Source organism: Pseudophryne corroboree, chromosome 2 (assembly GCF_028390025.1).
Source record: "Pseudophryne corroboree isolate aPseCor3 chromosome 2, aPseCor3.hap2, whole genome shotgun sequence".
Classification (NCBI taxonomy): Eukaryota; Metazoa; Chordata; class Amphibia; order Anura; family Myobatrachidae; genus Pseudophryne; species Pseudophryne corroboree.
The window spans coordinates 783,338,373-783,350,972 of record NC_086445.1 but is presented as its reverse complement, the minus strand read 5'-3'; the positions used below and the strand labels follow the sequence as shown (position 1 = coordinate 783,350,972).

Below are 12,600 nucleotides of genomic sequence, written 5' to 3'. Positions count from 1 at the left end.
GAGAGCACCCCTTTGACAGACAGAGCAGCCCCTGGAGGACACAGCAGTCCTTGTATGAGGACGCAATAGCCCCTTAGATGACACAGCAGCCACTAAAAGTGTGCCCACAGCAGCCCCTTAGATGTCACAGCAGCCCCTTAGATAGATGACACAGCAGCCCCTAAATGTGAGCACACAGCAGCCCCTTAGATGTCACAGCAGCCCCTAAATGTGAGCCCAAAACAGCAGACAGCTGAACAACATCCAAAGCCGGAGTGAAGATTGCGCCAATCACTGGGACTTATATAGAATCCAAAACCCACAAGAATCCAACAGCGGGATGATGCTGTTTTGCCTCGTTTTGGGATCCAAGGAAGGAAGAAAGTCCCGAGCCGGACCTGGATCCCTCGACAACCGTACCCACTCATCACTAGTCTTGATATAAATGTGTATTTAATATAGAGATGTGCGGCGGGCACTTTTTGTGTCTTGTGTTTTGGTTTTGGATCTGGATCCTCGCTCGTGTTTTGGATCTGGATTGGTTTTACCAAAACCACCCTTTCGGGTGTTGGTTTTGGATCTGGATGATTTAAAAAAAAAAAACACAAACGCAACTAAAATCACAGAATTTGGGGGTCATATTGATCATACGGTATTATTAACCTCAATAGCATTCATTTCCACTCATTTCCAGTCTATTCTGAACACCTCACACCTCACAATATTGTTTTTAGGCAAAAGGTTGCACTGAGGTAGCTGGATGACTTTGCTAAGCGACACAAGTGTGCGGCACAAACACCTGGCCATCTAGGAGTGGCACTGCAGTTCAGATAGGATGGCAGTTTTAAAAATTAGGCCACAAACAGCACATAATGCAAAGAAATAAAGAGGTGCAAGATGAAATTGTCCTTGGGCCCACCCACCCTTATTTTGTATAAACAGGGCATGCATACTTTAACAAACCAATCATTTCAGCAACAGGGTCTGCCACCCTTGAATCCTGGCAAAGCAAATGAAGGGCTCCATCCACAATTCCCACATACATAGCAAAATCGCTCCATCTTAGCTCCACCTTCAGTTTCTCCAGCTGCTTCTGCAAAAGCCTGATGAGGGGAATGACCTGACTCAAGCTGGCAGTTTCTGAACTGACTTCATGTGTGGCAAGTTCAAAGGGTTGGAGAACCTCACACAACACGGAATCATTCTCCACTGCGCTTGAGTCAGGTGCATTACCCCTCTTTTGCCTATATCGTAAGTGGATGTATAGGCTTGAATGGCCTTTTGCTGCTCCTCCATACTCTGAAGCATATAGAGTATTGAAACCACCTCTTGCTTCAGGTGATGGCAGGGCAGGTTCAGGAGTTTTTGCTGGCGCTCCAGTCTTCAGCACGCAGTGGCTGAATGCCAAAAGTGGCCCGCAATTTGTTGGGCCACCGACAGCATCTCCTGCACGCCCCTGTCATATTTCAAAAAATTCAGCACCACCAAATGAATTGTATGTGCAAAACATGGGGCGTGCTGGAATTTGCCCAGATGTAATGCACGCACAACATTGTTGGCGTTGTCCGATATCACAAATCCCCAGGAGAGTCTAAGTGGGTTAAGCCATTGTGCGATGATGTCCCTCAGTTTCCGTAAGAGGCTGCCAGTGGTGTGCCTCTTACGGAAACTGGTGATACACAGCATAGTCTGCCTAGGAACTAGCTGGCGTTTGTGAGATGCTGCTACTGGTGACGCTGCTGTTGTTGCTGCGGGAGGCAATACATCTACCCAGTGGGCTGACACAGTCATGTAGTCCTTAGTTTGCCCTGCCCCACTTGTCCACAGGTCCATGGTTAAGTGACACTAGGTACAACTACATTTTTCAGGACACTAAGGACACTTTTATTTATGTAAATAAATTCAATATGGAACCGCACTAGTCTTAACAATTCTAAACTGAATATAGAGATAACATAAATATAAAGAAACCAATGTATGTGCAGTTTAGCAAAAAAGTTTTAAAACTGCTCATGATTGGCGGTGCTCCCAGGAATTTTGTAGGCTGAACTACAATTGAAAAGGAGAGAAAAGACAAAAAAACCTTTTTTGGGAGCACTCGTTTGTGATAATTTGTATAGATGAAATAAATGATGAGTATAATAAAACTTAACCTTTAATTGTTTCTTGAATAAAAAGAGAGATTAATGTGGAATGATTATGAGACTCGTGTCTAATGTTTACGAAGAAACTTGTTTTACATTTTTAGCAAATGAGGTACAAGTTATTGAGAGAAGGTGAAAATATCAGAAGCAATATGTTAGATGAATATCCATGTGTTCTGATGAAGTAAAATGTATCCAGAACAATCACTGTGCATGCCTTAGAAGTGAAGGTATCAATAGAAACGTAGTATGGTAGCAGGATTGAGTGAACTGAATATTGTAAAGAGATAGATAGAAGAAGGGGCCCACTGCACCTGGTATTCTCAGGAGGTTTCCCATCCTGATACTGACCAGGCCATACCTGCTTAGCTTCCGAGATCGGACAAGATCGGGCGCATTCAGGGTAGTATGGCCGTGGGCCTATTGTGCGGTTTGGGAGGAGAAAATTATGAGGGAGAGGGTTCACTCCTATTGTCCGTACTGTGCATCACACAACCATGTGTAGTCCGGGAGTGTTTTTCCAAAAGCAGGAAATGGAGAATAGAAAGCGTTGGAGAATTAAAAACGGGCCCACCGCACCTGGTATTCTCAGGAGGTTCTCCTTCCTAGTACTGACCAGGCCATGCCTGCTTAGCTTCCGAGATTGGACAAGATCGGGCGTATTCAGGGTAGTATGGCCGTGGGCCAGTATGGAGAAAATATATAGAAAAGAAGAGTACACTGCTTTCTATACTTCGCACTCAACCAGGGCCACTGATGGTCTCAAATGGTAACTCCGGACAGGGTGTGTCAAGATGGTTCTAAGTGTATGGAAAAAATATATGGTGTGGTTGGTGAAGTATAGTAGATGGTAAAATTCCCACAGAAATACTGTGGGGATGTTGTAAGATATGTGTAGATATCTTATGAAAAAAAGAGCTCAAAGCTGGCTCATGAACAGTGTATATGATCTCAGAGTAGAGAGGGTTAATAACAAAATGTCAATTAATCTATAATTAGAGCCGAAATTGTTGATAAGGAGCTCAAGGCTATTTCACAACTGGTACTCTCACCCTTAAATTCAGAGTGGGAGCAATTGATACCAAGTGTCAGTTTTTCGTTGATGAATACCAGAGAAAGCAAAAATTATAATAATAAGAATGCTACCATAAATACATATATGTATTGAAATCGTAAATTGATACCCTAAATACATAGGTTGAGATTGCAACAGACAAAACAGATATACATATGTTTACCATAAACGCACTTGTGTATAAATCACGATTAGGTATCTGTAGCTAATAAATCAACCATGAGGGCATGGGCGGGTATTTAGAACATGATTATGCAAATTATTATATGCAATTAGAACATTGTTCAAGGTCAATGTTCAAAACAGAGAGTATAGCGATAGATTTAATATCTATTGTCACTACTGGTGTGTTACTGGACAAAGCAGCGGTATGCAAATGGTATTAGGTAATGGACTTAAATGTCATTGAGCACCTGTGATTCCTGCTGCTTATTTATATCCTGGCGATCTAGTAATGATTGCACCAGTAAGCAGTTGGTATTAGGCAGCAGATTTAAACTATAATAGTGATTATTGCTGTACATTTAAACCTGGTGATCTAGTGTCAGTTTACCGCAGCCGCAGGGTGTGCGGCGAGTGTTGTCCCGGTCCCCTCTGTTCGCGATCCCGCTGTAGAGATGAACGCGGCCGCCCGCTTCCGGAATGGGCGTGGCCGCGATAACGTCACAACGGACGTTCTCTCCTCGACGTACGTTTCACCTATTAGGGCTTGGTCACGAGAGGCTCCCGTGACCAAGCCCTAATAGGTGAAACGTACGTCGAGGAGAGAACGTCCGTTGTGACGTTATCGCGGCCACGCCCATTCCGGAAGCGGGCGGCCGCGTTCATCACTACAGCGGGATCGCGAACAGAGGGGACCGGGACAACACTCGCCGCACACCCTGCGGCTGCGGTAAACTGACACTAGATCACCAGGTTTAAATGTACAGCAATAATCACTATTATAGTTTAAATCTGCTGCCTAATACCAACTGCTTACTGGTGCAATCATTACTAGATCGCCAGGATATAAATAAGCAGCAGGAATCACAGGTGCTCAATGACATTTAAGTCCATTACCTGATACCATTTGCATACCGCTGCTTTGTCCAGTAACACACCAGTAGTGACAATAGATATTAAATCTATCGCTATACTCTCTGTTTTGAACATTGACCTTGAACAATGTTCTAATTGCATATAATAATTTGCATAATCATGTTCTAAATACCCGCCCATGCCCTCATGGTTGATTTATTAGCTACAGATACCTAATCGTGATTTATACACAAGTGCGTTTATGGTAAACATATGTATATCTGTTTTGTCTGTTGCAATCTCAACCTATGTATTTAGGGTATCAATTTACGATTTCAATACATATATGTATTTATGGTAGCATTCTTATTATTATAATTTTTGCTTTCTCTGGTATTCATCAACGAAAAACTGACACTTGGTATCAATTGCTCCCACTCTGAATTTAAGGGTGAGAGTACCAGTTGTGAAATAGCCTTGAGCTCCTTATCAACAATTTCGGCTCTAATTATAGATTAATTGACATTTTGTTATTAACCCTCTCTACTCTGAGATCATATACACTGTTCATGAGCCAGCTTTGAGCTCTTTTTTTCATAAGATATCTACACATATCTTACAACATCCCCACAGTATTTCTGTGGGAATTTTACCATCTACTATACTTCACCAACCACACCATATATTTTTTCCATACACTTAGAACCATCTTGACACACCCTGTCCGGAGTTACCATTTGAGACCATCAGTGGCCCTGGTTGAGTGCGAAGTATAGAAAGCAGTGTACTCTTCTTTTCTATATATTTTCTCCATACTGGCCCACGGCCATACTACCCTGAATACGCCCGATCTTGTCCAATCTCGGAAGCTAAGCAGGCATGGCCTGGTCAGTACTAGGAAGGAGAACCTCCTGAGAATACCAGGTGCGGTGGGCCCGTTTTTAATTCTCCAACGCTTTCTATTCTCCATTTCCTGCTTTTGGAAAAACACTCCCGGACTACACATAGTTGTGTGATGCACAGTACGGACAATAGGAGTGAACCCTCTCCCTCATAATTTTCTCCTCCCAAACCGCACAATAGGCCCACGGCCATACTACCCTGAATGCGCCCGATCTTGTCCGATCTCGGAAGCTAAGCAGGTATGGCCTGGTCAGTATCAGGATGGGAAACCTCCTGAGAATACCAGGTGCAGTGGGCCCCTTCTTCTATCTATCTCTTTACAATATTCAGTTCACTCAATCCTGCTACCATACTACGTTTCTATTGATACCTTCACTTCTAAGGCATGCACAGTGATTGTTCTGGATACATTTTACTTCATCAGAACACATGGATATTCATCTAACATATTGCTTCTGATATTTTCACCTTCTCTCAATAACTTGTACCTCATTTGCTAAAAAGGTAAAACAAGTTTCTTCGTAAACATTAGACACGAGTCTCATAATCATTCCACATTAATCTCTCTTTTTATTCAAGAAACAATTAAAGGTTAAGTTTTATTATACTCATCATTTATTTCATCTATACAAATTATCACAAACGAGTGCTCCCAAAAAAGGGTTTTTTGTCTTTTCTCTCCTTTTCAATTGCACTTTTATTTATGTCCCTGTACAGTCCGTAAATCGCTTTCCTAGTGAAGTGGAATCTAGATGGGATTTGGTACTGGGGACACACTACCTCCATCAATTGTCTAAATCCCACTGCGCTAATGGTGGATAACGGACACACGTCTAACACCAACATAGGATGACTGCTGTCATATTTAATTTTCCTCGCAAAGGACTGTTGGACTGTCAGTTGCTTAGATGAAGTATTACAAGTGGTCTTCTGACTTACCCTCTGGGATGACGATCGACTACCAGCAGCAACAACAGCAGCGGCAGCAGCAGCAGAAGTAGGCAAACCACTCAAGGATCCTCCGGAGGAATCCCGGTTAGGAGAGGACTCGTCAGTCATGCCAGTGACATGGTTTGCAGTACTACTAACTTTCCTGAGGTGGAAATTGACGTTGAGGGTGTTGGTGGTGTGGCTTGCAGGAGCTTGGGTACAAGAGGAAGAAGGGATTTAGGTGTCAGTGGACTGCTTACGCTCTTACCCATAGTTTCTGAACTTGACAATGACTTCTAATGAATGTGCTGCAGGTGACGTATAAGGGAGGATGTTCCTAGGTGGTTAACGTCCTTTCACCTACTTATTATGGATTGACAAAGGCAACACATGGCTTGACATCTGTTGTCCGGATTTGTGGAGAAATAATTCCACACCGATGAGGTGTTTTTTTTGTATTTTGCCCAAGCATGGCAATGGGCTTATTCATCCCATGGACAAGAACTGTCTTCCCCGGTGCTTGATTTAAACAAACCACATCACCATCAGAATCCTCCTCGTCAACTTCCTCCTCTGTGCCAGTAACACCCATATCCTCATCCTGGTATACTTCAACAGTGACATCTTCAATTTGAATATCAGAAACTGGACTGTGGGTGCTCCTTCCAGCACTTGCATGGAGCGTGCAAATGGTGGAAGGAGCCACCCCTTCCCGTTCAGTGTTGGGAAGGTCAGGCATCGCAACCGCCGACACACTTGGACTCTCCTTGGGGATTTGTGATACCATTTTACAACGCACAGTTCTTTGCTGTGCTTTTGTCAGCTTAACTCTTATCATTTTTCTAGTGGGAGGATGAGGGCTTCCATCGTCATGTGAAGCTGAACCACTAGTCATGAACATAGGCCAGGGCCTTAGCCATTCCTTGCCACTCCGTGTCGTAAATGGCATATTGTCAAGTTTACGTTTCTCTTCAAACCATTTAAATTTATTTTTTGGGGTCATTTTACTGAACTTTGGCTTTTTTGATTCTACATGCCCTCTACTTAGACATTGGACATCTTCCTTGGCAGACAACGTTGATGACATTTCATCATCTATGTCATGACTAGTGGCAGCAGCTTCAGCACTAGCAGGAAGTGGTTCTTGATCTTTCCCTACTTTAGCCTCCAAATTTTTGTTCTCCATTATTTTTCTGGAGTTATATAACACAATATGTGGCACAGGAGAGCGTACCCCTACACCACACAGGGCAAACCCTGTAAAAATAATTTGGATTAAATATTAATAACCCGTTTATTTGGAGTAAATAATATACTGGACCTCACCACTGGACTTATATGGCAGTACCACTGGACTGGACTTATGCGGCAGTACCACTGTACTTATACAGCAGTACCCCTGGACATATATGGCAGTACGACTGCACTTATATGGCAGTACCCCATGACTTATATGGCAGTACCACTAGACTTATACAGCAGTATCACTGGACTTATATGGCAGTACCACTGGACTAGACTTATACAGCAGTACCCCTGGACTTATACGGCAGTTCCACTGGACTTATATGGCAGTACCCCTGGACATATAAGGCAGTACCACTATACTTATATGGCAGTACCCCTGGACTTATACGGCAGCTTCACTGGACTTATATGGCAGTACCACTGGACTGGAGTTATATAGCAGTACCCCTGGACTTGTACTGCAGTACCACTGAACTTATATGGCAGTACCCCTGGACTTATACGACAGTACCACTGGACTTATACAGCAGTATCACCAGACTGGGCTTATATGGCAGTACCCCTGGACTTATAGGGGCAGTACTACTGAACTTATATGGCAGTACACCTGGACTTATACGACAATACCACTGGACTTATATGACAGTACCCCTGGACTTATGCAGCAGTACCACTGGACTTATATGGCAGTACCACTGGACTGGACTTATACGGCAGTATCCCTTGACTTATATAACAGAACCACTGGACTTATATGGCAGTACCCCATGACTTATACGGCAGTAGCACTGGACTTATACGGCAGTACCACTGGACTTATATGGCAGTACCACTGGTCTGGACTTATACGACAGTAGCCCTTAACTTATACGGCAGTTTCACTGGACTTATATGGGAGTACCACTTGACTGGACTTATACGGCAGTACCCCTGGACTTATACGGCAGTTCCACTGGGCTTATATGGCAGTACCCCTGGACTTATAAGGCAGTACCACTATACTTATATGGCAGTACCCCTGGACTTATACGGCAGCTTCACTGGACTTATATGGCAGTACCACTGGACTGGAGTTATACAGCAGTACCCCTGGACTTATACTGCAGTACCACTGAACTTATATGGCAGTACCCCTGGACTTATACGGCAGTACCACTGGACTTATATGGCAGTACCACTGGACTGGACTTTTACGACAGTAGCCCTTAACTTATACGGCAGTACCACTGGACTTATACGGCAGTACCACTGGACTTATATGGCAGTTACACTGGACTTATATGGCAGTACCACTTGACTGGATTTATACGGCAGTACCCCTGGACTTATACGGCAGTACCACTGGACTTATACAGCAGTATCACTGGACTGGGCTTATACGGCAGTACCCCTGGACTTATAGGGGCAGTACTACTGGACTTATACAGCAGTATCCCTTGACTTATACGACAGAACCACTGGACTTATATGGAAGTACCACATGACTTATACGGCAGTACCACTGGACTTATACGGCAGTACCACTGGACTTATATGGCAGTACCACTGGACTTATATGGCAGTACCACTGGACTGGACTTATACGGCAGTTCCCCTCTTGACTTATTCGGCAGTACCACTGGACTTATATGGCAGTACCCCATGACTTATATGGCAGTACCACTGGACTTACCCAGCAGTACCACTGGACTTATATGGCAGTATCCCTGGACTTATTCGGCAGTACCCCAGGGCTTATACAGAAGTACAACTGGACTTATATGGCATTACCACTTTACTTATATGGCAGTACCCCTGGACTTATATGGCAGTACCACTGGACTTATATGGCAGTACCACTGCACTTATATGGCAGTTTCACTGGACTTATATGGCAGTACCACTTGACTGGACTTATACGGCAGTACCCCTGGACTTATACGGCAGTACCACTGGACTTATACAGCAGTATAACTGGACTGGGCTTATACGGCAGTACCCCTGGACTTATAGGGGCAGTACTACTGGACTTATTCGGCAGTATACATTGACTTATACGATAGAACCACTGGACTTATATGGCAGTACCTCATAACTTATACGGCAGTACCACTGGACTTACCCGGCAGTACCACTGGACTTATACGGCAGTACCCCTGGACTTATGCGGCAGTACCACTGGACTTATTCGGCAGTACCCCTGGACTTATTCGGCAGTACCCCTGGACTTATACGGAAGTACAACTGGACTTATATGGCATTACCACTTTACTTATACGGCAGTACCCCTGGACTTATATGCCAGTACCACTGGACTTATACGGCAGTACCCCATGACATACAGCAGTACCACTGGAGTTTTATGGCAGTGCCACTGGTCTGTACTTAGACGGCAGTACCCCTGGACTTATACGGCAGTACCCCTGGACTTATACGGCAATACCACTGGACTTATACGGTAGTACCTCTTGACTTATACAGCATTACCACTGGACTGGACTTATATGGCAGTACCACTGGACTTATACGGCAGTACCACTGGACTTATACAGCATTACCACTGGACTGGACTTATACGGCAGTACCACTGGACTTATGGCTGCGCAAGACACCACCACTGGACTTATGGCAGCACAGGACACCACCACTTCACTGATGCAGCACAACACAGCACCACTGAACTGGACATATACAGCAGCACCACTGGACTTATGGCAGCACAAGACACCACCACTGGACTTATGGCAGCACAGGACACCACCTCTGGACTGATGCAGCACAAGAGAGCACCACTGGACTGGACTTATACAGCAGCACTTGACTTATAGCAGCACAGGACACCACCACTGCTACTGGTCTGATGCAGCACAAGACACCACCACTGGACTGATTAAGCACAAGACATAACTGGAATGACTGAAAAGAGCAGGTCGCCACCCCTTTCACCACACCACTTTCCCACACAGACACTGAGGAGACATGTCCTCTCTCCTTACTGTCCAGGACTGTAGTGAAAATGTTGGCGACGCGCGGCTCCTTATATGGGATCCAAAACCCACGAAAATCCAGCAGCGGGATGATGGCGGTTTGCCTCGTACTGGTTTCCTAGTCTGGTGGGAAAACCAGAGCCAGACTCAGATCCGGGCTTGGGACGTGATGTTTGGTATGGTTCGGTTCTCAAGGAACCGAACCCACTCATCCCTAATTTAATGTATGTGTTTATAATATGAATTTTAAAGTTACCTGCTAGTACTGAAGCACGGAAGTAATTCCAGTGCAATAAATGTTTCCTTTTCGTTTTGTGTGTGTTGTAGAAATGTGAAAAGTTTGCCTTCAAATATTACTTTGAATGCATATATGTTCCATTTCATATTTAGTTTTTTTTCCTGAGAACTAAATTGTTTTGATTGAATAAAGAAATTCTTCTTAAAAAGTTTGGTTATTGTGCCAAGGACCATATTCCTTAACTCTCTGGTGGAACAAAAGGATAAGGTAACTCTAAAGCACACCTGTCATGGTACCTCATTAGTCTATTTCTTCACATAATCACTTCCTTCATTTAAGCATTGATCTTATCTGTGCACAAGCTTTAGAATTCCCGTGTTATACTCAGCTGCCTCCAGTCCACTGAACCAATTGTTGACTGCAGGATTCACCTCATCATCACTTCCAAAATATTTTCTGCCCAGGAACTCTTTGAGCGTAGTGAAAAGGTGAAAACTGCTTGGGGCAAGGTCTGAACTATAGGGTAGATGATTAAAAACCTCACACCCAAAATTGTGATGGGGTTCCCAGTTGATTTTCACCATGCAGTTTTGTTTGTCCATTATTAAACCTTTCACACCTCTTTCTCACATCACCATGCAGCTGCCTCCATCCATAAAGTTAAGTTTCTCCAACTGACCCCATAGGCACTCCAATGTTGTTAAGGCGCAATATTAATTAGAAATGAGCGCCTGAAATTTTTCGGGTTTTGTGTTTTGGTTTTGGGTTCGGTTCCGCGGCCGTGTTTTGGGTTCGAACGCGTTTTGGCAAAACCTCACCGAATTTTTTTTGTCGGATTCGGGTGTGTTTTGGATTCGGGTGTTTTTTTCAAAAAACACTAAAAAACAGCTTAAATCATAGAATTTGGGGGTCATTTTGATCCCAAAGTATTATTAACCTCAAAAACCATAATTTACACTCATTTTCAGTCTATTCTGAATACCTCACACCTCACAATATTATTTTTAGTCCTAAAATTTGCACCGAGGTCGCTGTGTGAGTAAGATAAGCGACCCTAGTGGCCGACACAAACACCGGGCCCATCTAGGAGTGGCACTGCAGTGTCACGCAGGATGGCCCTTCCAAAAAACCCTCCCCAAACAGCACATGACGCAAAGAAAAAAAGAGGCGCAATGAGGTAGCTGTGTGAGTAAGATTAGCGACCCTAGTGGCCGACACAAACACCGGGCCCATCTAGGAGTGGCACTGCAGTGTCACGCAGGATGTCCCTTCCAAAAAACCCTCCCCAAACAGCACATGACGCAAAGAAAAAAAGAGGCGCAATGAGGTAGCTGACTGTGTGAGTAAGATTAGCGACCCTAGTGGCCGACACAAACACCGGGCCCATTTAGGAGTGGCACTGCAGTGTCACGCAGGATGTCCCTTCTAAAAAACCCTCCCCAATCAGCACATGATGCAAAGAAAAAGAAAAGAAAAAAGAGGTGCAAGATGGAATTGTCATTGGGCCCTCCCACCCACCCTTATGTTGTATAAACAGGACATGCACACTTTAACCAACCCATCATTTCAGTGACAGGGTCTGCCACACGACTGTGACTGATATGATGGGTTGGTTTGGACCCCCCCCCAAAAAAGAAGCAATTAATCTCTCCTTGCACAAACTGGCTCTACAGAGGCAAGATGTCCACCTCATCTTCACCCTCCGATATATCACCGTGTACATCCCCCTCCTCACAGATTATCAATTCGTCCCCACTGGAATCCACCATCTCAGCTCCCTGTGTACTTTGTGGAGGCAATTGCTGCTGGTCAATGTCTCCGCGGAGGAATTGATTATAATTCATTTTAATGAACATCATCTTCTCCACATTTTCTGGATGTAACCTCGTACGCCGATTGCTGACAAGGTGAGCGGCGGCACTAAACACTCTTTCGGAGTACACACTTGTGGGAGGGCAACTTAGGTAGAATAAAGCCAGTTTGTGCAAGGGCCTCCAAATTGCCTCTTTTTCCTGCCAGTATAAGTACGGACTGTGTGACGTGCCTACTTGGATGCGGTCACTCATATAATCCTCCACCATTCTATCAATGTTGAGAGAA

General features: G+C 44.3%; 4 pseudogenes; 2 read left to right on the top strand and 2 right to left on the bottom strand.

Moving 5' to 3' along the window:
• Positions 1-2,425: 2,425 nt before the first annotated feature.
• Positions 2,426-2,543, bottom strand: LOC135053610 (5S ribosomal RNA; annotated as a pseudogene).
• A 147-nt stretch (positions 2,544-2,690) lies between these two features.
• On the bottom strand, positions 2,691-2,808 carry LOC135051843 (5S ribosomal RNA; annotated as a pseudogene).
• A 2,225-nt stretch (positions 2,809-5,033) lies between these two features.
• Positions 5,034-5,151, top strand: LOC135051842 (5S ribosomal RNA; annotated as a pseudogene).
• Positions 5,152-5,298: 147 nt separating this feature from the next.
• On the top strand, positions 5,299-5,416 carry LOC135053596 (5S ribosomal RNA; annotated as a pseudogene).
• The last annotated feature ends 7,184 nt before the right edge of the window (positions 5,417-12,600 follow it).